This window comes from Ailuropoda melanoleuca, chromosome 13 (genome assembly GCF_002007445.2).
Source record: "Ailuropoda melanoleuca isolate Jingjing chromosome 13, ASM200744v2, whole genome shotgun sequence".
In the NCBI taxonomy this organism is placed as follows: Eukaryota; Metazoa; Chordata; class Mammalia; order Carnivora; family Ursidae; genus Ailuropoda; species Ailuropoda melanoleuca.
The window spans coordinates 29,180,288-29,207,407 of record NC_048230.1 but is presented as its reverse complement, the minus strand read 5'-3'; the positions used below and the strand labels follow the sequence as shown (position 1 = coordinate 29,207,407).

The window sequence follows — 27,120 nt, the reverse complement described above, 5'->3', positions numbered from 1 at the left end:
TGCGGGAAGGTGGGGGGGGGGATAGGTTTGGGACTAGGGTCCAAGGCGGGGGGAGGGGTGGGAACTCGGGCTCTCCCCTTTCTCTTCTCTCCTTGGCTTTTGCGGTGAGGATCGTGGAGGGGCTATTAAACCTCCTGGGACTTGGGTCAAGAGTCAAACTCCTCCCCCCTTGCGCCCCCCAACCCCCCCAAAAATCCGATGAGCGGTAGGAAAGTGATGCCAAGTCTTCGAAGAAGAAGTGACAAGCGCATAGCAAAAACAAATCCACTCCAGAGGCTTTTATTTTTAATTTTTCTTAAAAACGAGGATATTGTAATCTTTGATTTTTCAAAATTTATTTTACGGGGCGGCGGGGGTGCTGTTATTTTTGTTCCTACTCGGGCAAGCCTCCATTTTAAGCGAAGCAGTAACTGGTTAAGCTGGAATTTTCATTCAGGCCTAGGACTTGAACAGGATCCTACAAGAGGTCATTTAATCTATCCTCCTTCCTCCATGAAAATTTACCTCCCTCCCAAACTCAAAATTAAGTTGTTTGGTCTGCTTTTAAAGATCTCTAGGAAAGAAGGATCTTTTATGTGCTTGTAGCGTATCAGGACAGAGTAGATTTTCTTTTTATGTAGAATGGGCTCTGAAACTTAAGTTTAATAAAATTTAGGACAATCAGAATGATCAGAGAGGTTTTAATTTATTAAATAAAATTAAATGTGGCAAGGGTCTTTTTAGATGCTCAGTTAACAAATAACTTTTCAATAGTGTTTTTGAAGTACCCTGAATAGTCATTTTTTTATCTGGGATTTTAGTTTTCTGATTATTTGATAAGCACTTTTATACTATCTAAAACATGTGTTAGACATTTAATCCACATTTTATGTAAAATGTATTTCTACATATATATGGAAATATACATTCACATTTGCCCTTTTCTTAGGGGACTGTGATCTGTAACTCTTTTTAGGATGGTGATGCAAATAGTACTTTGAATTTCTGTCCTGATGGCTTAAACTATTTGGTTATTCTTGATTAGTTCTTAGTCTAATTGAAAGTCCTCTCTTTCAGATACCTTCTTGAAACAAAAAATTTTCCTACCTGCTCATACTTGGTGACTGAGGGATTACTAAGATTCCCTTCTTGCTCATTTCTGAGTATTGTCTGAACTCTTCTGACACTATGAATGCTATTTGGATGCCTCTCAAGGTAGGATGTGTTATTTTTAAAATTCAAGTTCTCATTTTATTTTTTTTTTCTTTAGAATTGAGAATATTTGAATCCTTGAATTGGCAATTCTTCAACCCTTTTACCTGACACTCTTTTCCCTTTCCAAAAATACTATTGTCTTTGCTTCCAGGACTGATTGGTTACTCCTTACTTTGTATTGCTACTGTTCTTGATTATTGGTGTTAAAGTATTAATGAAGTTCTTGAATTAACTTCCATTATAGTGATGTGTTTACTTTTTAACTTTAAATGACAACAACCCACATAGTTGTAAAATTCTGTTCCGGTCTCAGTAGGATGGATTGGCAATCAGACGTCCAGGTCCACTTTCAAGCAGGTACTTTAGAGTCATAGGTACTAGGGTGTGTCCCCCTCTTGCAAATCTGTAGCTGATTCATGTGTTACAAAAGATGTGTCATTAACCATTTATTTACTTGAGACTTCATATAGTAGATTAGAACATTTTAAGACCTGTTGGTTTCTGTATACAACTCTGTTGGAGAGTCCTCCTGCTGCCCCCTAGTCCTTTGCACTCGAATTTACACTATTTTTCTCAACAGGTAGCATTTTTTGCCAAGTTTCATCTCACAGGATAAACTTCTTGGGCAGTGTGGGTAGATATCTTTAGATGAAAAAGCCCTCATTGATATGATGGTTCTCTGGTCTCTTGCTTCCTTCCAAACTCTTGTATATAGGTGGCCAAAGGACTTACCTTTAGGACTAAACAGAGGGTAAAGCTTTACCCGGAGGGCACAAGTTGCCTTCCTTTGGAGCTAGATACTAGTGTAGGTTAAGACTGTTGTGTGGTAGTCTGTCCTGTGGAATTCCAAGTTAATGCAGTGAATAAATCAGAGAATAATGCAGTCTCGGTAACTTAAATATGGGACTGTGGGAAATCTTAGGTAAATGTAGACTGAATTCTCATCTTCATTTATGTTCCAGCTGCTATTGTTGGATAAGGAGTGCTTATATTAGTAAAAAGGAAGCCAAGGTGACACAGTTTCCAGCCATTCTCCTTGTAGAGTCGGAGGGGTTGCATGGGGAATCCAGCCAGAAGTCCTGAACCCGTAAGAATTGAAGGATCTTGTACAAGAGTATTTCTCTTTGGGACCAAGTGTTTAGTGCCAGCATCTGGTGGCTCCTGTTATCTTTAGGAAGTAGGCAAGGGGATATGAATGGATACTAGTTCTCTGGAAACCTAAGGAAATTGAGACCAATATATCGCATTTTATTTTTTAGTCACCTTAGTTTTAGCTAATGTATTAGGTACATAGAAGCCTGCTATTTAACATTTATATGATGTTTAAGATTTTAACTCTAAATTGCTGAATCTGAGATGTTACAATATAGTTCCACAGTAATCCCCAAAGTTGTATGAAAGGCCTCTGGGTTGGCAGGAAAACAGAATGGAAGTCAGTGTTCTATGCTATGCGAGTTACCTACTTAAGAATTTAGTTATGTTGCTGCCTTAATTTTATGTTCCCCATCAATCCTTTGATCATTGGGAGACCTCTTCTGAGTCTAAACAAATTTTTTATTTGCTGACATTTTCCTATTCCTTTTATTACCTTAAAAAAAAAAAAACCTTGAAACTTGTATTGGAGACCTTTTGGGAGGAAAAGGGCACCTTTGGGAGGAAGAGGATAGCATTGAATTTAAAGGATGGAACATTAAAACGGGAGATAACTTTATTCTCTTTTTCATTGTGAATGTTCTTAAAATGTTTCTGAGATGTATTTTCAGATTACAGCTGCTTATTTTTAAGTTAAAAAAAAATGATGGGTTAATTAAAATGTATATTTTGGAGCCAGAACGTTCTTTTTTTTTTTTTTTTTTAAGATTTATGTATTTATTTATTAGACAGAGGGAGACAGCCAGTGAGAGAGGGAACAAAGCAGGGGGATTGGGAGAGGAAGAAGCAGGCTCCTAGTGGAGCCTGATGTGGGGCTCGATCCCGTAATGCCAGGATCACGCCCTGAGCCGAAGGCAGACGCTTAACGACTGTGCCACCCAGTTGCCCCCGGAACGTTCATTTTTTATACCTCTTACTCTTTGTTTCTGATTCTCTTATTTCAGAATGAACTCTAGTTCTATCAGGCATTACTTACATGTTACACCTGCGTATGTGCTTGTTTCCTTGCGTGTAGAAAATAGCGCCATTACACACCCTTTTTACAAACCAAAGTACCAAAGGAAAGATAAGTAACAAATGCAAAGGAACCCCAAACAAATACTCCTCAATTTAAGGCACTGTTGTTAATCACAAATTCCCATGGAGATTATTTGCTCCTCTCTGTATATTAGGGATCTACAGCTTTGTCATTGCTAGCCATGACTAAGCACTATGGATAACATTTGATGTTCCTGGGTCCAGTTGTCAGGGTTGGGGCATGGGTGAGATGGAAGAGGAACGGGGAGGAGGAGAAGAAATGGGCAAGCTGGAGAAAAGAGCAAGGAGAAGATGCGGTAGCAGAGAGAAGGGATATATGGGGGCTTTGGTGTGCCCTGTGGCGCCACCGTCCCTTCTCTCAGGTAGCTTCACAGAATGCTGGTTGCCTCGTGTGCTGGACTGAACTAGGGTGGAAGCAAGTAAAAGAGTATTCTGGGCAAAAGCACAGAATTAAAATATAATTCAATGCGATATGGAAAGGTCTCCAAGACACACAGTTAAGTGATAAAAGCAGGATGTAGAAGATGTACATTTCAGCTGTAACTTGAATATGGGACTGCGGAAAGGAGGAAGGAAAATTTGCATTGGCTTGGTATATGTGCATTAAAAAGAAAACTTCCGAAGAATAAACAAAATGGTGACTTTGGTTACTTGTTAAGTCAAGGAACTGGGTGGTTAGAAGACAGGGTGGGAAGGAGACTTCTCATTGTATTATCTTTTTTTAATACTTTCTGATATTTGTATCAGTGTTAAAAAATTTAATACAAAATTTAAAAAAACCCTTAAAAAACAATATTTTGGTCCTTACATCTCTTCTCCTCCACTGTCTGGAGGTCAGAGATATAGCCAGGGCTACCACTGAGAGAGCAGAGAACCCTTGAACAGTGGCTGAAGGGATACGTACACAAAGGGTGCTGTCACCTAGGACACACATTCTCCTGAGATCTTGAAGAATTTTGAATTAGAGATGTGTATTTCTAGGATTGAATTGGAAGGTCAGGCATTTAAAATTTTTACTTGCTCTTAAAGCTTTAGTAAAAATGATTTTTCATTGTTTATTCCCTTGTGTTGGCAATTAGATACACTGCCATGTTCTTGGTTGTGTGATCTTGGGCAATTTCTTTATCTCTCCGAGACTCAGAGTCATCCTTTGTATTGGAAAGAATATTGACGTTGTGTATATTATAGCTGTAAGGGACATGGGATCTGGCTTAGTGAGCTACTACAGTTATCACAATAATTACCATTAATAATAGTTCCTTATAGCCTGGTGAAAAGAGTGAGGGCTCTGGCTGATGTTGGGCAAATTCCTTAATCTCTTAGAGCCTTGTGTTCTCATATGTAGAAAGGGCATGATTGTAGTATCTAGATCCCAGGGTGGACTTGGGAGGAATAAATAAGTTTGTTGCTGCAAAATGCTTCGACTGACACTTGGTATGTGCTCAGTAAACACGGGCTGCTGATTTTCTTCGTGACATCTGTTTGCCAGGGCTGCCATAACAAAGTGCCACCAAGTGAGTGGCTTACACGACAGAGATGGATGTGTCTTAGTTCTGGAGGCTAGAAGTCTGAGGGCAGGGGCATGCTCCCTCTGAAAGTGCTAGGGCAGGATCTGTTCAGGCCTCTCTTCCAGCTTCTGGTAGTTCCTTGGCCTGTGGCCACATGACTTCAGTCTTTATATATAGAGTTCTCTCTGTGTGCATATCTTTGTGTTTAAAATTTCTCCTTTTTAAAAAGGACAACAATCATACTGGATTAGGGCTTACCCCAGTGACCTCATTTTAACTTGATTACTTCTGTAAAGACCCTATCTCCAATTTTGCTGTACTGGGCATTAGGAGTCCAAAATTTCTTTTTGGGGACACAGTTCAACCCGTAACGACATCCAGTAGCCTTGTCAAGCGTCACAGACTTAGGTTGCTCAACATGAGTGGCAGATCCTCAACACCTGTACGTAAGAAATGAACATTTTGGTGCAGATTAGTATCATGATTCAAAGAAGTAGATTATTTCCTTAGGCTTCTGATGGATTTATCTTTGTTATCTATAGTTGTTTGTTGCCATTGAAACCTTAGATTTATATAAAATCAAAACTTTACAAGGTTAGATTATTCTGTTTTTTTTCTTTAAGCTATCAGTAAAATCCAATTTGAAAAATTAAGGTCAAGATTATAGTCTTGTTGTCCATGTCTCATCCTTTGTGGAAACTGCTCGAACCTTGGGATTTCTTCAATCTGTAAGAATTAGGCCCAGGTGTCTGTAGGGGTTTGGGAGCTAAGGCTACCCAATGAGGAATTAACACCCCCTTCCCTGTGTTTTATATGCAATCAGATGGCATGGTTATCCTCTAACATTTGGCTTCAAATTGTCATTTTTGGGGTAGACAGTATGGGTCACCCCAGAAATAGCAAGACCTTGAGGAAGTTCCTTCTGTGGCCAAACTAATTTGGTCAGCCCTCTGCTTCCATTCCCCTCTTATTTGCCTTTAGGGTAAAGTTCAAACTTTTTAATGTAGTGTGTGGACCCCTGATGATCTAGCTGCTGACCTTTCTGTTTTGTTTCTAAGCCTTACCTTTCACCACTGGCCTGTACGCACCTTTGTTTGATGGTTTCCTTCTCCCGAAACTTCTAGTGTTAAGATTTAAACAGTTAGCATTTAGGTGAAAGTTTTTCTAAAGGTATTACATGCTTCTCTGCCTCCTTGAAGAAAGCACCCTGCGTAAAATTTTATCTTTTAATAATGATAATCAAAAATTATTAAAGCTCCTCACTATGCCTAGCAATTACTGTAGTGGGCTGAACTATAATGTGCCTTTGGAGACCATACAGTATCCTCGGTAATTGGACTAGTGTGTATGTATTCTGTACTCTTGGGTTATTCTTTTTTTTTTTTTTAATTTATTTTAAGTAATTTCTACACCCGATGTGGGGTTCAAACTTAGGACCCTGAGATCACGAGCCACATGCTTGTCTGACTGAGCCAGTGAGGCGCCCCACTCTCAGGTTATTCTTTATGTTCTTTAGTCTGTTATCATCTACTTTCATGCTCTCCTACCTTAGTGTCAGGCAGTTACTTTCCTTGTTCCAGCCTCCAGGAGCTCTCCCCTCTATTTGAATGCTTTCTTTCCGTAGTAGGCTAGGATACCAGCAAACTATATAAATTTATTTGCCAAGGAAAAGTAAATAGGTCTTTAGTGATGACTGGAGGGACTTTTCTATGGATAAAATACATGAAGAATGAAGTTTTCTGGCAGTCTGATGTAAAACGATATGGTTTTGCTTGTGTGCGTTTTACGGAGAGCAAGGATCCGTTGCTTTCATAGATTTTTACAGTGGTCTAGGACTGTTCTAGGTAAATACGTGTTATGAAATTGCTTTGTGAGTTGTCATCAGAGGTCAGTTCCTAAATTCTTTCTCCTAGCTGCCTACCTTGAAGTGAAGGAGTTCGTAGTGTTGGGTAATTGTTTGGACTGTGGGAGGAAGGGCCATTCAGCTGGGTCAGAGAGGGCTGACCAGGCCAAGGCAGAGCACAAGAGGTAGGGGCTGGCATTGGGGAAAGAAGTCAGGTAGAGGGTAGGAGAGCAGCACTGGGCTTTGTTGGCTGGTTTGCTCCAGAGGACAAAGGGAGTAGCCACAGTAATTCTGGAAGCTCAGAGAATATATGCAGGTACTTGATTTGAAGAAATTGAAAAAAAATTTTTTTTAAATTATCTTTTTATTCTGAACAGTCTAGTGATTGAAGTTTTTGCTAGGTTTTTTTCTTCCTTAAAAATCACCTTGTGAAACGTTTGCAACCTGGATCATAATTTGGTAAGTGAGACAGCCAGATGAGAGTGAAAACAGGGGTAGAAGAATCAAAATAAAAAATTTAATTAACATTATAATTCTAAAAACATCTTACTGTGGGGGCTTCTTCCAAAGTTAGCTGCCTTACTTATAAAGGAAATCGCCCTTCCCCCAGTGACTTTGCCTCTTGGGTCAGAGAGCACACAAAGCCTGTCAGCAAAGAAGACCTCTTGGGCCCATCCCTGTGTCTGTCTTTGTCTCTTCCCATGCTAGGCCCACCCCTTTGGCCTCTTGAGCTATTTTCTTCCTTCTTGTAGGGACCTCTGGCTGTCAGTTATCTCTTTTCCCAGCCAATTTTCGACCTGCTATTTCCTATTGGCTCTTGTCCTTCAGCTTCAAGTCTCTCTCACTTTTTAAGAAAACAAAATCCCTACATTCCAACCATTGGTTCTCAGTAGCTTCCACCTCTGTGTACCCTTACACATTTCCTTACACTGTTGCCACATCCAGAGGATCTGTTTTTGCCCATATCTTCTGAGGCCTCCTCATAGTGTCTGGCACTGTGGACCATTCCCCCTGGCTGTGGTGGCTTTGGTCCCTCCTGGCCTCTTGTCTTCATTTCTGAGAAGCAACGTAGAAGGGTGATCTAGAACATATACTGTGGATTTAGAATCCTAGATTCACATTTCAGCCCTGCCACTTACTGTGTGGCCTTGGGAAAATAATTTCACATCTCTCTGATCTCTATGCCTCAGTTACCGCCTCTGAAAACTGGGGAAAATAATAAAAATAATAGCACCTCCCTCAGTGGACTGTTGTGAGGAGGAAATGCGTTAATCCGTGAAAAGTGCATGGAAAGGTGCTTGACATGCTGTCAAGTACAAACGATGTGAGTGCAGGCTCTTTCTGTCATCATTGTCCTCTCTGGCTGCTCTTTGCGTTTTCTTTGCAGACTTTTTTCCTCTTTCACATCACTGTTTGCCTTACCTCTCTCCTCTTAACCTCTGCATTTCCTGGGGGACATCTTAGAGCAGTTTGTGTGTCACGCTCCATCCGTGTCCTGATGATTTGCATCTGTGTTTTCTCCAGCTCCACATGGTCTTATCATCTCTGATCCCAGGTACACAGCTGCCTCCTGGACATCTCCACTTGGTTGTCCCGTGTTCATTTCAAAATGACCTAATTCGCTATTTCCCCAAGTCCAGCCTCTTCCCATCTTCATGTCCCTGAGAGTGGTACCTTCACCCACCCAGTCACTCAAGTCAGGATTCCTTCTTCGGGCACAATGGTCATGTTCCTGAGACCCTAACTCAGAATTTTTCCTTAGTCACCTCTACTTCTCTCTCCTGAGTTCAGACCTTGGCCACCCTTTGCCCGCGTGAGCTCCATCGCCTTCCGATCATTCTGCTTCACTGCCTTCCTGTCTTCCAAGTTGCTGCCGTAGTGATCCTTGTAAAATGTTGATCTCATCATCTGATCATATATGCCTTCTCCCCCTGGCTTACCTGGCTTTTAAGGTAGAAATCAGATGCTCTTGGTAAACATCCAGGCCTTGGTGATCTGGCCCCAGCCAGATGGCTTCTTTGCCCCTGGGCCTCCGCACGAGCACTTCCTTCTCTCTGAAATGGCTTCCGCCCCTAGATCTTTAATTACAGGGATGATAATAAGAGTAACAGCAATAGTAGCTGACACCGAGGGCTTCCCGTGTACGCAGGCATTGTCTTTGGGTGTGTGTGCACGCACCTGGTGCTTCTTCTGTTGTATGGCGATTGCAGGTTTGCTTCTCTCCCCCATCTGGTCTCTAAGTCCTTTGAGAGTAGGGGTTGGGTCTTGGCTTTTATCATCACTACTTGCCATGGGATGGTACTGAGTGAATGTGTGTTGCACAAATGGTCTAAGAACTACACTGCCCAATCTGTGAAGTACACCTGTAGGAGGGTATGAGCGGAAAAGCTGAGTTAGCCACATCTATTCACCAGTCCTGGCCTTCCCCTTTGGAACTGTAGGACTCAGCCTGTTCAGTGAGCAGCTGTGTAGCTTGGAATAAGGATTACAAGGAAGTTTTTGGTTTGTTTTTGTTTTAAATTCCCATTGATTATGAAGGGCATAGGTGTTCTCATTTTCTTAGTTTTGCTTTTGAAGAAGAGGCCATTGCTGACAACCCAGTGTCACTTGGTATTTAGAATGTTTTCACATTATTAGAATAAAGTATAGGGAAATGAATAGTATTTAGGCTTATGATGTTTCAACCAGGTAGTATATATGGCAGTAAACCGATTATAATTTTGGAATTCTTTACTAAAGTGATCAGATGTCCCTTCCTTTTTCATCACTGTTCTGTTGAGTTTAGACACATACTGTTTTACATTGTATATAAATTGTGTTTTTAGCAACAGTCCAGAATATGGACAAGCTTATACCGTTGACTCTTGAACAATGCAGGGGTTAGGATTGCCAGCCCTGTGCAGTCGAAAATCCACATGTAACTTTTGACTCCCCCACAACTTAATTACTAATAGCCTACTGTTGACCAGAAGCCTTACTGAGAACATGAACAGTCGATTAACATGTATTTTCTGTGTTACATGTATTCTATACTGTATTCTTAAAATAAAGTAAGCTAGAGAAAAGAAAATGTTAAGAAAATCATAAGGAATATAAAATACATTTACAGGATTGTACTGTATTTATAGATGCTGTCAGTTTATATTGTCTCTTTATAAGACGAATCATGTGTCTATCAATATCTACATCAATATTTGTCTCTTAGGACATAAAATACTGTAGATATTATATATATTACTAACACTAGACATCAAAAATGAAAAGATAATGTACAGTCTGTGTAAGTTTTAATAAATTTTAATTTTTTATAATTTGCATATATTTTATGGTAGTGATAAAATAGACCAGTTATCTATATACATTTTACACTTTCATGATTTACCTAACATTTTCTTAATTTTTTTATATTTCTAGACTATGTGATTCACCTGCCCGTTTTTTCAGTTGTTGCAAATCTTCAGTGGTTTTTCCAATACACTTATTGAAGAAAATCTGTGTATAAGTGGTTTAGAGCACTTCAAACCCTTCCTTGTTCAGGGTAAACTAATTGTAGCCTGTGGTTATATTTTATCTAGGTCTTAATCATATGGTAATTTTTGGCCAGCAGGGGGAGCTGAAGCCACTGATATGTGACTACATCTCAACCGGTTTTCAGTTTGTTACAGCCAAAAGAAAGACAGACCCTACATCTAAAACTGATGATGTACTATATGTTGGCCAATTGAATTTAAATTAAGAAGAAAGAAAGAAAGAAAGAAAGAAAGAAAGAAAGAAAAGTAAAAGCCTTACTGACAAAGAGCTAATCAAGGTTCACAAGAAAGAAATACAATTGCCAAGAGGCAAATGAGAAATATTTTTATTCCGATAAGTAATCAGAGGAATGGGGATTAAAACGATATACTCTTTTTTTAAATTTTTAAATTTTTTGAGTAAACTCTACCCCCAGTGTGGGGTTTGAATTCATGACCCCAAGACCAAGAGTCATAAACACTACTGACTGATCCAGCCAGGTTCCCCATGTAGTATTTTTATTTTAACCTATCAAATTGGCAATTGAACTGTGCTGTCAAGGGTAGTAAGGGGGCAGTCTCCATAATTACTAGTTGAAATGTGCATTGGACCCAATTTTTCTGGAAGGTATTTTGGCAACTTATATCAAAAAACCTAAAGATGTCCTTTAACTTAGTTTTTTCCACTTCTAGGAATATACGTTTAGGGGAGAAAAATAGAGATGTATGGAAAGATTTGAGAACAAAGATATTTGTCATAGCATTATCTATACTAGTGAGAATTCAGAATAAACTTAAATGAGCAGTGAGGTTAATGGATACATTATGACGTGCCTGGTTGAATCAGTCAGTAGAGTATGAGATCCTTGATCTTGGGGTTATAAGTTTGAGCCGCATGTTGGGTGTAGAGATTATGTAAAAATAAAATCTTAAAAAAATAGGTACATTTTGGCATATTTAAGGATGGATGATTATACAGCCATAAAATAATATTTTTGAAGAACTTTTAATGTCTTAGAATGTTGATTATTTGCTAAATGAAAAATTCAGGATAGAGCTATATAAAGATTCTAAATGTATAAAAGATAAAGAAAAATATAAAAACACGTATATGTAAATAAAAGAATGAAAGGAACTATAGCAACAAACCTCACTGAGCCTGTTAGACAAAGGTATCACTAAGTGATATTTCGAGGTGAGGTGTTATTACTTTATAAGCTGTTAACCCCAGAAACTTAGGGCCCTACCTAAGATATCACTTCTATCTTGTAGGACCCCAGAATGAACTCAATATACATAAATTTATGCACTCCTTGAGTATTCTTCACCCTAAATACCTCTTGGTGATAATACATTCCACACATTTCTTTTATTCTATTTTTTTATTATGTTCAGTTACCCAGCATATAGTACATCATTAGTTTTTGATGCAGTGTTCAGTGATTCATTAGTTGCATATAACACCCAGTGCTCATCACCACACATGCCCTCCTTAAAACCCATCACCCCCCTCCCTTCTGTATCCCTCAGTTTTTTGTTTCCCGGAGTCCAGAGTCTCTCATGGTTTGTCTCCCTCTCTGATTTCTTCCCATTCAATCTTCCTTCCCTTCCCTTGTAGTCCTCCGCCCTATTCCTTATGTTCCACATATGAATGAAAACATAAGATAATTGTCTTTCTCTGATTGATTTATTTCTTTTCGCATAATCCCCTCCAGGTCCATCCATGTTAGTGCAGATGGTGGGTATTCATCCTTTCTGACGGCTGGGTAATACTCCATTGTATATATGAGCCACATCTTCTTTATCCAGTCATCTGTTGAAGGGCATCTTGTCACCTTCCATAGTTTGGCTATTGTGGACGTTGCTGCTATGAACATTGGGGTGCCACACATTTCTTTTTATCTGTTGTGGAAAAAAAGACTACGTTTTCAAGTTTAAAAGCTTAATATAGTGTACCAGGGTGTGGTGAATAAAATAGTATTTTTGCCATATTGATACATTTTCTGATTTTGATCGTGGTGCTCCTTAGCTTTCATGTTTCTCAGTTGAAGACAATTTTAAAATGTAATCTTTGGTGAAACCTCCTTCAGCCTCTTAGTCATTCCATTTACATTTCTTTGGATCTTTGTCAGCATTGCTTTGCCTTTCTGGATTTATGGTAACCAGTCAGAACTACATTTCAGATATAGCTAAATTGTGATTTGTTAGAAGGATAGGAAAATATGTTCTATTTATAGTCTTTTCCTTGTTGTTGTCAGTAGAATTTCCAGCCACCCCCTATCCCCTGCCTGCCTTGCACAGAACATCCCAGTCTCTTTAGAGGAACATTCTACAATTACTCAAAATTACTCTACAATTATTTATTTTTTTACTGGAAGCTATGAATTCTTTAGGTATAACTTAGGTTTTTTCCTGTAGATGCCTTTTTTTACATTTGTCCATGTTGTGATACCTGCCGTTTTCCTGTCTGTGGTATCTTGGCTTTCTCTAGCTCACTGGGTTCTTAGAGCTAATTCAGGGTAAGAATCACCTTCTTAGTTTAGGTCTGATGGTTAGAAAGCTTGACCTTATGTTGAGTTGAAATGTGCCCCTCTGCAATTTCCACTTTGGGCCTAATTTTGTCTACACAGGAACTGCCTAGAGCAACTCTAGTTTCTCTTCTGCTGGACGGATCTTTTAGATATTTAGACAACTTTCAAGTGCGCCAAAATATTCTTTAAGCTGAAAAGGAATCCCTACTTTTTGCAAATGTTTCTCATTTGATACACTTAAAAATCCTTTCCACCTCTTAGTTCCCTTATTTTTCCAGCTCTGTACTATTTCACTATCAGGAAGCTCATCATTCCATCTGCAAAATGGGGAATTTTCTATATGTCTTTTAATAATGTATTCAAATGTTAAATACAGCATTTCCAAAATGTTACCTAGTATCAGTCTTGTGATTATACTTCTTCATTTGGGGAAGTGCCTCGGCACTCACCATTATTTTCTGTCTGACTTACAACCCATTTACGGTAAATATTCTCAATTTTGTGGTCATGTTTTTAAAAAAATAAATAAATAACCTTTTACTTAGAATCTTGTCAAGACGTTACAAAAGTCCACATAAATCATATTCACATTCACATTCCTTTCTTCTTAGAGAATTTGTGTAGACTGGTATGGTGTGATTTCCTCTTTTAGAAGCTGTGATGTCTTTTCCTCAGAAGGTTATTCATGCTGATATGTCTTGTGGTCCCATCTTTTACTAGAGATTTGCCCGTTTGGCTGATTTAAAGCTTGCAGCCAGAGCCCTTCTCTTAAGTACATGGGAGTTATATTGATGGCATGTGTCTGTTCATTTTTGTTCAGCAAATATTTATTGAGTGCCTAAATATGCCAGGAGTTGAGCAAGGGGCTAGATAAATGTTGATAAAGGAAATATCTGGATTCCGTCCTTCTGGGGCTTATAGGAGGTCACTCCTCTCATATAACAGCCAGTTAAGTTCTGCCCTGCAGTTTTATAATTTTATACTTACCTTGTTTTAAAATCCAGAGAATACTTTGGGATTCCATGACTACCTAACATCTGATATATTAGTTTGGAAGCATCTGGTTTTTTTAATGATGAATTTAATTGGCTATCAGTGATTTATATGCTTTAAAGAGTAATTTAGAAATACGTTTTTCTTCCTCATGTCTTCCTCGGTAAATATTGAAGCAAATGAAAGTTATCAGCTGTCTTGCTTTTATCACTGTTTATACCCTATTTATCAAGTGACCCATCCAGTATTTATTTGGCATATTTTTTTTAGACATTTAAACCACCTCTTTGTGGCTTTGCATTTTCTTGCAAGGTTTTTTTGTTTGTTTTTGTTTTTTGTTTTGAAAGATTTATTTATTTTAGAGAGAGCGAGAGTAGCATGGGGAAGGGGGCAGAGAGACAAGGAGGGAAAGTCCTAAGTGGACTCTGCATTGAGCATAGAGCCTGAATTGGGGCTTGATCTCATGACCCTGAGATCCCCACCCTAGTGGAAACCAAGAATGGGGCTGCACCATTCAGGCAGCCCTCTTGCTAGGTTTTAATTGTTGTTGTGCCTACATGTGTCTTAGTGCTCCTGATCAGCTACAATTTACGGTCTTTTAGTGCTTTTCCTCAGTTTTGTTGTTCTATTCTGAGTAAAGTTTTCCCCTTTTTCCACCTTCTCCTTCTCTCCCCTCTCCCAACCCCACGCAAGTTAGCAATTTAAAATGTAAACATTTTTTAAAATTTGGGTTGAGTTCCTGACTTTTTTAATGTCTTGCACTCAGTACAGTATTGTAAAGTCCACCTCTATGTTTTGTATTACTCACTTGCTTTTTAAGCAATTTTAATCTTATCTAACTAAAGTCTACATTTTTTTTCTAAAGTTAGGTAACCATATAATACATTTTTTTTGATAGGCACATTTTTTATGAATGTGTTTAGGATAGAAGGGGGTGGGCAGAAAGGGGAGGAGGCAGGAAGGTGAAGGTATGCATATAAATATTTTTATTTTTCTCTCACTCTACAGAATGTTGGTTAAGTGTGTTTTGTATCTCCGTTACCTCTGGATCATGTATGTTAGTTTCTGATTATAATTTAGAACCAAGTTCTGTTATATGTGTATGTTGTAGGTTCTAATCTTCTTTTAAAGATTTTATTTAAGAGAGAGCGAGAGAGAAAGCATGAGTGAGGGGAGGAGCAGAGGGAGAAGCAGACTCCCCGCTGAGCAGGGAGCCCCACTTGGGACTCGGGACTCAATCCCAGGACCCTGGGATCATGATGGAATCATGACCTGAGGTGAAGGCAGATGCTTAACAGACTGAGCCACCCAGGCGCCCCTGTTCTAATTATTTTGAGAAAGCATTATTGTATTACTTAAAATTTTATCAGTTCCCTCCCAAAGAAGTGTGTCGGTAAACAGATTGTTGAACCCTGCATTACTGTTATTGTAGTTTTCAAGGTTTCTGAATCATTGAGTATTAAAGTTGAAAAGAAATCTTGATTCAAACTAGTCAGGCTCCTTTGTTTTCTACATGAAGAAACAGAGTGGTGCCGCCATTTGCCCAAAGTCACATAGCTACCAAGTGGCAGAGCTAGAACTTGAATGCCAGTTCAGCATTAATTTTATCAATCTGATGATTATTGGGGCTAGACTTATATGATAAACACGTTTATATTGGATCATATGCCAACAAAAAAGAATTGTTGATTGATGGGGGAGAAAAACGAATGATTGATCTGGCTTGGAAATGAGTTGACTGATCTGCATACTTTTCTGTTCAGATCTGTATCTGTGGATCAGGGTATCTTCTTTATATTCCAGATAGTGCTGGGGATGACAATGCCACATTTTTTTTCTCCTTGAACTACCCATTCATAGAAACCTTGTCAACCATCTGTTATAAAATTCTTAGGACAGAGTATAATATCCTTGCTTTTATTTAAGCTTTTAAAATAGTAATACATTCCAGTCCTATCTCATTGAAGATAACCTTTCCAGTAATAGGATTTTGTGTTCCTTAAACTCTTCCCTCACTGAGGTCCTAGTTCGCATCTCGTATAGATAACTGTTCATATTGCGGATATGTTGGGTCTTCCTCATTTCATTCTCTTATAGAGTTAATTAGAGTCAGTTGAGTTTGATGGGAACCTCATTTTTTGCTTGTGTATATTGCTGGTAATGAGTCTGCAAGTGCTACATGAAGGCAAATTAGTGGTCTGAGGTAATCTCTTAAGGGGAAATAAAAGAATTATGGTTTGCCTTTTCTTGAGATTTTTGCAAGTGGTTCAATATTCTTTTTTTTTTTTTTTTTTTGGAGAGTGAAATTTTTAGAAATTAAGTATTATTTTGGCTCCATCCATTTTTTTTACAGCTTTTTTGAAATATACTTCACCTATAAAAGTTACCCATTTAAAATGTACAACTGTTTTCTTTTAGTGTATTGACACGGTTGTGCATCTGTCACCAAAATCTAATTTTAGAACATTTTTCAACACCCCAAAAAGAAACCCTGTATCTATTAGCAGTCACTCCCTATTCCCTTTTGTACCCCAGTCCCTGACAATCACTAATCTACTTTCTGTGTCTGTAATTTGCCTATGCTGGGCATTCATATAAATAAAATCATACAATATGTGCTCTTTTGTGACTGGCTTCTTTCTTTTAGCATGTTTTCAAGGTTCATCTATGTTGTAGCATAGATCAGGACTTCATTTCTTTTTAAGGTCAAATGGTATTACATTGTATGAACACGCCCCATTTTGCTTATTTGTTAATCAGTTGGTGGACTTTTGGGTTGTTACTATCTTTTGGCTATTACGAATAATGCTGCTATAAACATTCTCGTGTAAGTTTCTGTTTGGACACCTCTTTTCAGTTCTTTTGAGTATATACTTAGGGGTAAAATTACTAGGTTATACGGTAACTCTGTTTAACTTTTTGAGGAACCACCAAACTGTTTTACAGTTACACACCCGCAGTGTATGAGAGGGTTCAGTCTTTCCACATCCTTGTCAACACTTGTAACCATCCATCACTTTGGTTTTAGCCATGCTAGTCTATGTGTAGTGGTGTCTCACTGTGGCTTTGAATTCATTTTCCTGATGACTAATGATGCTGAGATGTTTTCATGTGCTTATTAGCTATTTGTGTTTCTCTGGAGAAGATTTTTCTGTCAAAACTTTTGCCCATTTTTTAAACTGGATTGTCTTTTTATTGTTGAGTTATAAGAGTTCTTTATATATTCTGGAATGAAGTCCTTTGTTACATATGATTTTCAAATATCTTCTTCCATTCTGTAGGTTATATTTTCGCTTTCTTGATGGGGTCCTTTATTTATTTTTAAAAAATATTTCATTTATTTATTTTTAGAGAGAGAGAGAGCGTGTAAGTGAGTGCGAGTGGGTGGAGGGGCAGAAGGAGAGGGAGAGTGAGAATCTCAAGTAGGCCCTGTGCTTAGTGGGAACTTCATCTCACAGGGCTTGATCTTACAACCCTGAGATCATGACCTGAGCTGAAATCAAGTGTTGGACGCTTAACTGACAGAGCCACCCAGGTGCCCCCTGGGGTACTTTAATGCACAAAACTTATGATGCTCATGAAGTCTGAGCTACATGTTTTTTTCTTGTCACTTGTACTTTGTTGCTGTATCTAAAAACCATTGCCTAACCCAATATAATGAAGATTTCACTCTTGTTTTCTTCTAAGAATTTTATGATTTTAACTCTTATATTTCAGTCTGTGATTCATTTTGAGTTAATTTTTGTGTAATGTGTGAGATAGGGGTCCAACTTCATTTTACTGCATGTGAATATCCAGTTGTCTTCATACTGTTTACTGAAAAGACTATCCCCCTACCCCCTCTTGAATTATTGTGGCACCCTTGTCAAAAATCAGTTGACTGTAGGGCACCTGGGTGGCTCAGTCGGTTAAGCATCTGCCTTTGGCTTGGGTCATGATCCTAGGGTCCTGGGATAGAGCCCCGCATCAGGCTCCCTGCTTAGCAGGGGGTCTGCTTCTCTCTGCCTGCCACTCCCCTGATTGTGCTCTCTCTCTCTCTCTCTCTGTCAAATGAATAAATAAAATCTTTAAAAAAAAGAAAAAGAAAAATATCAATTGACTATAAATGTGAGGCCTTATTTCTGGACTCTCACCTATATTTCATTGACTTATATGTCTGTCCTTATGCCAGTACCACACTGTCTTGATCTATGTATGGCTTTGAGTTAGGTTTTGAAATGAGTCAGTGTGAGTCCTCCAACTTGATGCTTCCTTTTCAAGATTGTTTTGGGTATTCTGGGATTAAATTGAATCTCTAATTTAGTGGGGAATTGCCATCTTAACAATGTTAGATCTTCCAATCCATAAACATGGGATGTCTTTCTACTTACTTAGGACTTCTTTAAGTTCTTTTGACAGTTTTTGTAGTTTTCAGAGTATAAATTTTATACTTGTTAAATTTATTTCTAAGTATTTTATTCTTTTTGTTGCTAGTGTAGATGGAATTGTTTTTAATTTCATTTTCAGATTGTTCATTGTTAGTGTATTGAAATATAATTGATGTTTGTATAGTGATCTTGTATCCTATAATATTGATGGACTTGTTTTTTTTTAGTTCTAATAGTTTATTTGTGGGTTCCTTAAGGATTTTTTATATACAGCATTATGTTATGTAAAAACAGATTAGTTTTTCTTTTTCCTTTGTAACCTGAATGCTGTTTATTTCTTTTTCTTGCCTAATTACCCTGGCTAGAATCACCAGTACTATGTTGAATAGAAGTGGTGAGAGCAGACATCCTTGTTTTGTTCTTAATCTTAGAAAGTATTCAGTCTTCCTTCATTAACTATGATGTTAGCTGTGGTTTTTTTGTAGATACCTTTTGTCAGGTTGAGGAAGTTTTCTTTAGTTCCTGGTTTTTTGTGTGTTTTTATCATCAAGGGTATATTGGATTTCATCAGATGCTTTTTCTGTATCAGCTGAGTACTCATGTGGTTTTAATCCTTTATTAATATGTATTACGTTAATTGACCTTCAGGTCTTTTAAAAAAATTTTTTTTAAAGATTTTATTTATTTGAGAGAGTGAGAAAGAGCACGAGAGTGGGGTGAGGGGCAGAGGGAGAAGCAGACTCCCTGTTGAGCAGGGAGCCTGATGTGGAACTTGATCCCAGGACTCTGGGATCGTGACCTGAGCTGAAGGCAGTTGCTTAACCGACTGAGCCACCCAGGCGCCCGACCTTCAGGTCTTTAAAACCAACCTTGAATTCCTAAGATTAGTCACACTTAGCAAAGGTGTACTGTCCTATTTATATGTTGCTGGATTCATTTGCTAGTGTTTTGTTGAGGATTTTTGTATCTTTATCCATAAGGGATATTGGTCTGTAGTGTTTTGTTTTGTTTTTAAATATCTTTGTCTGGTTTAGGTATTACGGTAATAATAGCATTATCATATGAATTGAGATGTGTTCTTGACTTCATCTGGAAATAATTGTGGTTTAACTTTGGACATTCATTTAGCAGTAGTAAATTCTAATTGCTTAATTACTCAATGACGATAATAGTTAATATAACTAATGTTTAAGAAATGATATGCTATTGGGGCGCCTGGGTGGCACAGCGGTTAAGCGTCTGCCTTCGGCTCAGGGCGTGATCCCGGGGTTGTGGGATCGCCCCACATCAGGCTCCTCCCCTATGAGCCTGCTTCTTCCTCTCCCACTCCCCCTGCTTGTGTTCCCTCTCTCGCTGGCTGTCTCTATCTCTATCGAGTAAATAAATAAAATCTTTAAAAAAAAAAAAAGAAATGATATGCTATTGAATTTGCGGCAGTCAGAAGAGACCTAAAAGCTTCCCCCCAGTGCAAAAAAAAAAAAAATACTTGAGAGTGAAAGGAGGGATGCAGAATTAAATAAATTGGATTAGGTCACAAATTTTCCTTTTCTAGACTTCTGCCTATCTTTAGATATTCAGGGTAGAGGTTCTAAGTCCAGTACTTTAGATCCTCAACCCTTACTTGGTTCCCTTGACCTTGGTTTTATTTTGGGGTAATTACATCGTTACCTCATTCTAGTTATGTCATAAATAATATCCAATTTTAGCATTCTTGGGGGTGGTTTAGGCAAGCTTCACAAAAGGGATCAGAAAAGAGTGTAATTGGAAGCATAAAGCACTAACATTTTGCTAATTGTTCTCATTATTTCTTAGCTTTGAATTTTTAACCATTTAAAATGTCAGTGAATAGAAGGGATTTTTCCTGGCTGCCACATAACTTAGGAGGGTGACTCAGTATTTTCTTCTAGTGGTACTACAGTGATTAGCAGCCACTAGGACCTCAATAAATGTTTATGAATGAATGGAAATGAATGTTAGGGCTTTAAGGGGATATCCAGTTTTACCGAAAATCAAAGAAAGTCATTCAGGGCAGGAATATTAATATTACTGATGTCATATTGTAAAAATTTAATGACTTAGCCTAAATATTATCAGCAAGATCATATTTTGATATTGCCAGTATAGACACAAGAAGAAATGTAAGTTTTGCCACGTCCCCTACACAGAAAGTCTTTTTCTTTTTTATATTACAGAAGATATAGTTTCATTTAGCAGTTAAACATTTTTTTTTTGATTTCTGTTTGTTCTGCTAAAGTTCATTTGGAACAAGTTTTCTTAGATAAATTTGTCTAAATTTGATTGTGGGAATTAATTTGGAATATGGCTGAAAATACGGAATATTGTATTCTTTATGTCTAATTCAGAAATGAGAAAAGGTTGTTGTTAAGGAAATTATATATGATTTCTTAGTAAATGAGTGACAGAGATAAGACAGGGACTTTAGCATTTCCTGAATTCTAGTCATGTTCTCAGTAGCTTATGGTCTCATTTATAATATAGTATCCACAACAATTTTTACATTAGATCCTTGCAAGTTTCATTATTTGTATAGAGGGATTATGTTCAGGATTTTTGGGGGATTGAATATTTATCTATAAATGATCTAAAGCAGTGTTTCTCCAGCTTTTCCTTTAAAGTACCCTCAGTCTGGGGATGTCCAGAGCAACTGGTCACAAAAAGGACATTTCTCTGAAGACTCCTTTGTCTTGAAAAAAATGAGAATTTTGCATTTTGCTCTGTAATATATTTGTGTTTATTTTAATAAAAGTGTATGCGATTTTACTACAGTCTTTGAATTGACATTCCAGAAAGGTGTCTCTCCTGATTATTTGTTGGCTTCAGTTACTCCCTAGTTCATAGCTCTGTGCTTCAGAGTGTGCATGAAAACCCAGTGCAAGAATCCAGGAATTAGTGAATTAAAAAGTAATGTTTCTTTCCGAGAATGGTGTGCTTCTCCGCTGGAGGGAACAGGTGTGCTGTCTCCAAAATCCCTAGGTTTGCTCTGCCATCAGAGTGAGATTTTAGAAGTTCACCTTAACTTTGGACTTAGCATCTTTATTTAAAAAATTTTTTAAATGACATTTGCATTGTGCACCAGTTGCCTCCTTTTCTATTTGAACTTTTTTTTTTTTCCTCTGACTCTCTTCGTCAGGCGCTCTACAAGTTGGCTGCTCATGGCTGCCTTGAAGTTCTTCTGCATGTTTACCTTTATGTTTCATTTGGAAAAGAAGCCAGGCAGGTTCTTGGCAGATTTTGGGCAAATTCTGACATTAAAGTTTATTATCTGAAACAGTATTTAGGCCCTAGACAGATTGCTTCATTTGACATTGCCTCATCTGCAAAATCAGTATATTGAAGCACTCCTGTTAATGTTTGGTCGATTAACTTTTTTGGTTAAGTCTAATTATTTGAGAATTTTTAAATGTTCTATACTCAAATTTAAAGCAGTAGAATTAATTAAAATCCACCTTAATAATCAGTGTAGTTTTTTTGTGTAACAACTTGAGAAACTTAAATATTCATATGAAGTCCTCGTTAAACTGCATGCATTAGAAGTCAGTGTTTGTGTTGCTATTTGCAATCTGGTAACCCAGAGGAGAAAACCATCAATCTTGGATGTTAGATCCTGCTGTAGCTGATGGCCTGAAAGAACCTGACATGTTTCTTTAAGTGGTATAGTTGTATTCAGTTGAATTTTAGTGCTGTCTTCTGAATTATCCCAAACTAAAGTACTTCTTGATTTAGGAGTGCTTTTCAAGTTAACCTGTAACTTCAGTTATTGTTCTTATTACTAACACAGTTAAATCAGGAGGATGCCCAAGATTAGTTTTTCTTCTCAAAGAGTTACTGGATCACTTCTGTGGTGAAATGGTAAGGTAACAACTTTATGTAAATTTGGGAGTCTATCTCTCTAGTATGAAGAAGAAAATTATCTTGTTTTTAGGTGGGATTGAAACTAAGGAATGCCATGCATTCTTATAATACTTTGCCATTTACAAAGTTTTTTTTTTTTTTTTTACATGCCTTATGTTGTTTAATCTTACTGAAAGTTGCTACTGGACTGAGTACATAGGAATATATATTTGTAATCAGTAGAGACCTTCATTTAATGAAAAAAAATACTGATTTCTGAGCCTTTACAGTCATTGTAATCACTGTGAGGATTTTCTTTTACTTTGGCTAAATCTTCATATTTGTGAAACTGTGAAATAGGTAGTATTGTTTGGGTTTAATGCCTTTTATCACACTTGTAGTTCTTATTTATCAAGTGAGTAGCATGTTTCTGTTGAGAGGATGTTAACTCTGGAAGGCAGGTGATGATGCAAGGGTTTGGAAAGTGAGAATTGGAGACTGACCTCTGATCCCAGCATGTCCTTCTGCTGTAGAGCTTAGTGCAGTACCCTAACTGTTCTCTCTTGGCCTCACCTCATTTTTGCACTGATAAAATTTGGAGGTTTAACTAGATGACCTTCCATATTCCTTCTACATCCAGAATTCTTTGATTTAAATTTCTTACCTTTGGCTCAGTTCATTCTGGCTTTCACTTACTATTTAGCTGGTTAAATAATAACATGAGAGCATGCACCAATTTCAATTTTAAAGATGTTTCTTTCATGATATAATTTAATATTGTTTTAAATAGATTGATGCATTCATTTCTGTGATATCTGGAACAGGGTTTTGAACTTAATAGGTACTCACTAAATTTTTGTTGAATAAATGCATTTTACCTTTTTATGTGGCTTTGGATTTATAAATGTAAATAATCTTTCTCAGAATTAGAATATGTTTTTAGGGAACTCAAAAGTATTTTTATGGGTAGTGTTATCAGGGGAGTTTATGAATGAAAACATTGTTTGCTGGAGTAGATAGAGATTTGAAGTTTGAATTAGGGAGGACGTGCTGACCTTATCTTGTATTTTAACCTTCTCAATTACTGAACTTTGGGAAATAGCTTTAATAGTTATATTTAATAAGTGGGCACTACTATCTTCTTTTTATAAAGCAGAAACTTGGGCTTATAGGTTAAATACTTTGCCCAGAGTAACACAGCTGATAATTCAAGGAGGCAGATAAAATCTAGGGCTACCCCTGCATCCTATACTCTTAGTTACCACACTATACATTTTAGTCATTTTCTTCCAGCAAATTCTTAGAAAGTGTCTCCTTTTGCAAGGCTCTGGACTAGGTCCCTAGGATGTAATGATGCAATGATAAATAACAGAAACTGGGTCCCTGTTTGTTTGAAACTAAATGGTTTAGGATGTTTTCTCCTGAGTTTTATATATATGAAGATTTATTTATTTTAGAGGGAGAGTGTGTGAACACAAATGGGAGGGGCAAAGGGAGATGGAAAGAGAATCTCAAGCTGACTCTGCCTTGAGCCCGAGGCAGGGCTTGATCCCATGACCTTGAGATCATGATCTGAGCCGCAACCAAGAGTCAGACGTTTAACCAACTGCAAGAGTCAGGCACCCTCTGAGTTAATATATATTTTTTAAGTGCAAAACAAAATAATCCCTTGTCTTTTTGAGATTAGTTTGGACATATGAAGTACTGAATTTGTGATAGAAGTTTCTGCTTAGGAATATCTGGGTTGTTAAGGGATATATGGTGGGGAAGTTCTTGGAATGTTTATTGTACAGGTGAGAGTTATAAATCTGAACCATAGTTCCTGCCTTTAGGGCTTTCAGGCCAGCTTCAGAAGTAAGACTGATATATGAAAACAATCTCAAAGGAATTACAGAAAGCATTTAATCAAGATCAGGGTAATATAGTGCCAGTTATCTATATTACTGTTAAGTATGTAAATGATAATGGTGGTCTGGTGGAACATATCTTGAAAGAAAAATAAGTGGCGGTATATTGTAGGAGAGGAATGAACAAGGAATGATTGTGAGGAGGGATGGCCTTCTTTTTCTAGGCAGAAAGAACATATAAAGAAAGACATGGATGGGTATAGAGTTGTGTATAGAAGGGAAGGACTTTGCTGAAGAATAAATAAGGTTTTATATAATATAATATGAATAATCAAAGTAATACAGATATTCTAAAATATGAGAATTAGAATTTTTTTGACTTCAGGTATAGAAAAGCTAACTCAAATTGGCTGAAACAATAAAGAAATGTTTGTTGTTACATTGTTCTCATGTAGCTGGAAGTCCAAAAGTCTTGCAGATGTCAGGATTATTTGATGTAATGGCTTCATGCTGTCACCAAGGACAAAGGTTCCTGCCAGCTCTACATTCTGTCCCCTTTGATGATGTCGGTGGCATCTTTACGCTTGCTGTAGAGGGACGGTACCATTTGGAGGTGTCATGTTTAGCACCGTCTGAAGAAGAGGGAACTGTTTCTTCCTCATTTCATCTTTAGGAATGAAGAAGCTTTTCTCACCACTCTCTCTTACAGGCCTTCCAGTGGGCTTCCACTCATGTCTCATTGGCCAGGATTGGGTTTCCTACCCATTCCTAACCAATCAGTGGCAGAGAGGATGGGTTGAATTAATCCATTAGGATAAAGTGGATATTTGAGAGTCAACCACAATGACCACTCCAAGAGTGATTTGAACAGTAAGGTGTGTATGAGTGTGTGTGTGTGTGTGTGTGTGTGTGTGTGTGTGTGTTGGCCTTGACATCCACTATGTTTCTGGGGTAGATTTTAAGAAAATGTATTTCTCTTCTTAAGATTTTTGCATCTGTAGTGGCTCACCTTTGAATGTCCTTATTTGTGAAAATTGGTGCCTCAGCAAAAAGACATCTGGTTTGAGATAAGAATGTAAAACATGTTGACTGATTTAAATGCCATAAACACAACTCTTGAGTCTTGGGTTAAGCAATGAGAGAATGGGAAAGTTGGAATTTATTTTTCCCCAAAATGCATGTTTTATTTACTTTTTAAAATTTTTTAAAAAAGAATTTATTAGAGAGAGAGCGTGCAAGCATGAACGGGAATGGGGGTGAGAGGAGGCTCCCTGCTGAGCGGGGAGCCCAAAGCGAGGCTCATCCCAGGACCCTGGGATCATGACCTAAGCCAAAGGCAGATGCGTAACTGATTGGGCCACCCAGGAGCCCCCAACATGCATGTTTTAAAATGAGCATTTCCACATTCTCCTAATCGACTGAAAAAATGTATTTTATAATCTTGGTTATTTGGGGGCCTAATTAAATCTGGCAGTTGAGTTTTAAGAGTTGGCTGTCTACTTACTAATCAGTAGTAAGATTAATTATTTTGTGGGTGGGTGTCTTTGAACGAAATATTTTTAAGTATACACTGCAAGGGGCTTTGCCTTATTTGGTGTTTTTCATTCTGCTCATTTAGATTTCAGAATCCTTAGATTAGGGCTCTAGTTCGCCATCTATTGGTCTGTATTTAACACCCTTCTGCTGTATTTTGTGGAATTACTATTTATGTGGAGATGTGTATATACACTTTTTAATCAACTTAATTTTCTTTCCCAGGATTATAAAAAGCCAAGACTAGCATCTCTTTTGGATGTGTATACAAATATGTACACGTATATTAGTTTAGTCTTTGTGTAATTTGTGACTTCATCATTAGCTGCTTGCTTTTGATATTTGAGAACCATGACTATGATTGATACTGTGATTTTGAGAGTACAAATGGAAACTGGTGGAAATATAGGTGTAGGTGCTATAGGAGCTGGTGAGTTATTGTAACTTTGTGGAGGACTAAAACTGAGGGTGTTTTTTTGACTAGCAGAAGTGACGCATACCACCGGATATTGGTTCTGGTAAGCCACAAAACAGTATTGAGCATTTCTCATCTTCCTTTTTCGCAGTAGAGCATGCCCTTTCTATCTTGCTGAATTTGATGATTTAATTGTTGGAATCATTTTTTATGTTCAGTCCTTTAAATTCTGATGATTGTCCCAGAGTTCCTTTTTTAAAATCTTAAAGCACTGAATTAATCTTTTGGCAACTTTTTCTTTGGTTTTAAAGGATAGTGGAATTATACTTTGTGTGACACTTTGCATTACACTTAACTTTTTGATCTAGAAAAGGTTCCATTATTTTAAGGCCCTGTTTTGGGAGATGGATAAAATACTGTGCCGACAAACTGGTCATGAGAAACGATAAAGTGCCGCCACTTAAAACCAACTCTGGTAGGAAAGTGGGAAGTTTGCTTTTTGTTGTGAGATTTGGGTTTCTCTGTGGAGTTCTTTGTTAAACTTTTAGCATAGCAGTGAACTTCCTTTTGGTGGCGACAGGAAGCATAAATACTCATTGTGTAATGCCATTTGCCTGCTTTGGCGGATCTGCCAAGCCGTGACACCCAAAACAAGACGCGTGCTTCTTAACGAAAACTACAGTTCCCAGCGGGCCCGGCGCTGGTGGGCCATCACTTCCCCTCTCGCTCCCGGCTCTCCCTTCCCGGGCTGGCCCGGCGCGGGCCCTGGCCTGCGCCTGCGCAATGACGANCCGCCCCCCCCCCCCCCCCCCCCCCGGCGGCTGCGGAGCGCTGCGCTGAGGCTAGTGCCCAGGCGTGCTGCAGTGTACGGAGGCAGTCGGCTAGGACAAAGGGCGGCAGAAAGCGCTTCACTGGTCAGGGAGCTTCCTACCCGATTCAGCGCGCGTTTAGCCCTGGAATAGTGTGGCACCGACGGCATTAGCCTGTTTACTACACAGTGCAAACAGTTCCTCGCTCACGTCCTCTTGCTCAGCCGCGCCTGCCAGCCTTGCCCCCTCATAGCCGGCGGGCGGCCCCGCCAGCCCCAGCGCGGAGGGAATGTGACGGCGTCAGTGCCTCAGGTTAGCCTCACCTCGGCCGGAGCGAGGGCCCGCTCCCGCCTGCCGCAGTGCCGCCTGCTGTCGCCGCACGTCTGGGAGCGGCTGGGTTCCGGCGCCGCGGCCTCCGCAGATGGAGGTGCAGAAACAGCGGCAGCAGCGAGGAGCCATGACTGAGGCGGCGGCGGCGGCGGCCGCGCCTCCTGGCGGCCCGCGGGGGCGGCTCTCCGGGCGCCCCCTG

General features: G+C 38.6%; 1 protein-coding gene across 1 annotated transcript in view; it reads left to right on the top strand.

Moving 5' to 3' along the window:
• Positions 1-970: 970 nt before the first annotated feature.
• KANSL1 (KAT8 regulatory NSL complex subunit 1) overlaps positions 971-27,120 on the top strand; it is a 168,540-nt gene continuing 142,390 nt past the window's right edge. Inside the window, 1 exon segment of the mRNA XM_011235065.3 lies at positions 971-1,194. The gene's annotated coding sequence lies outside the window, so the exon portion shown is untranslated.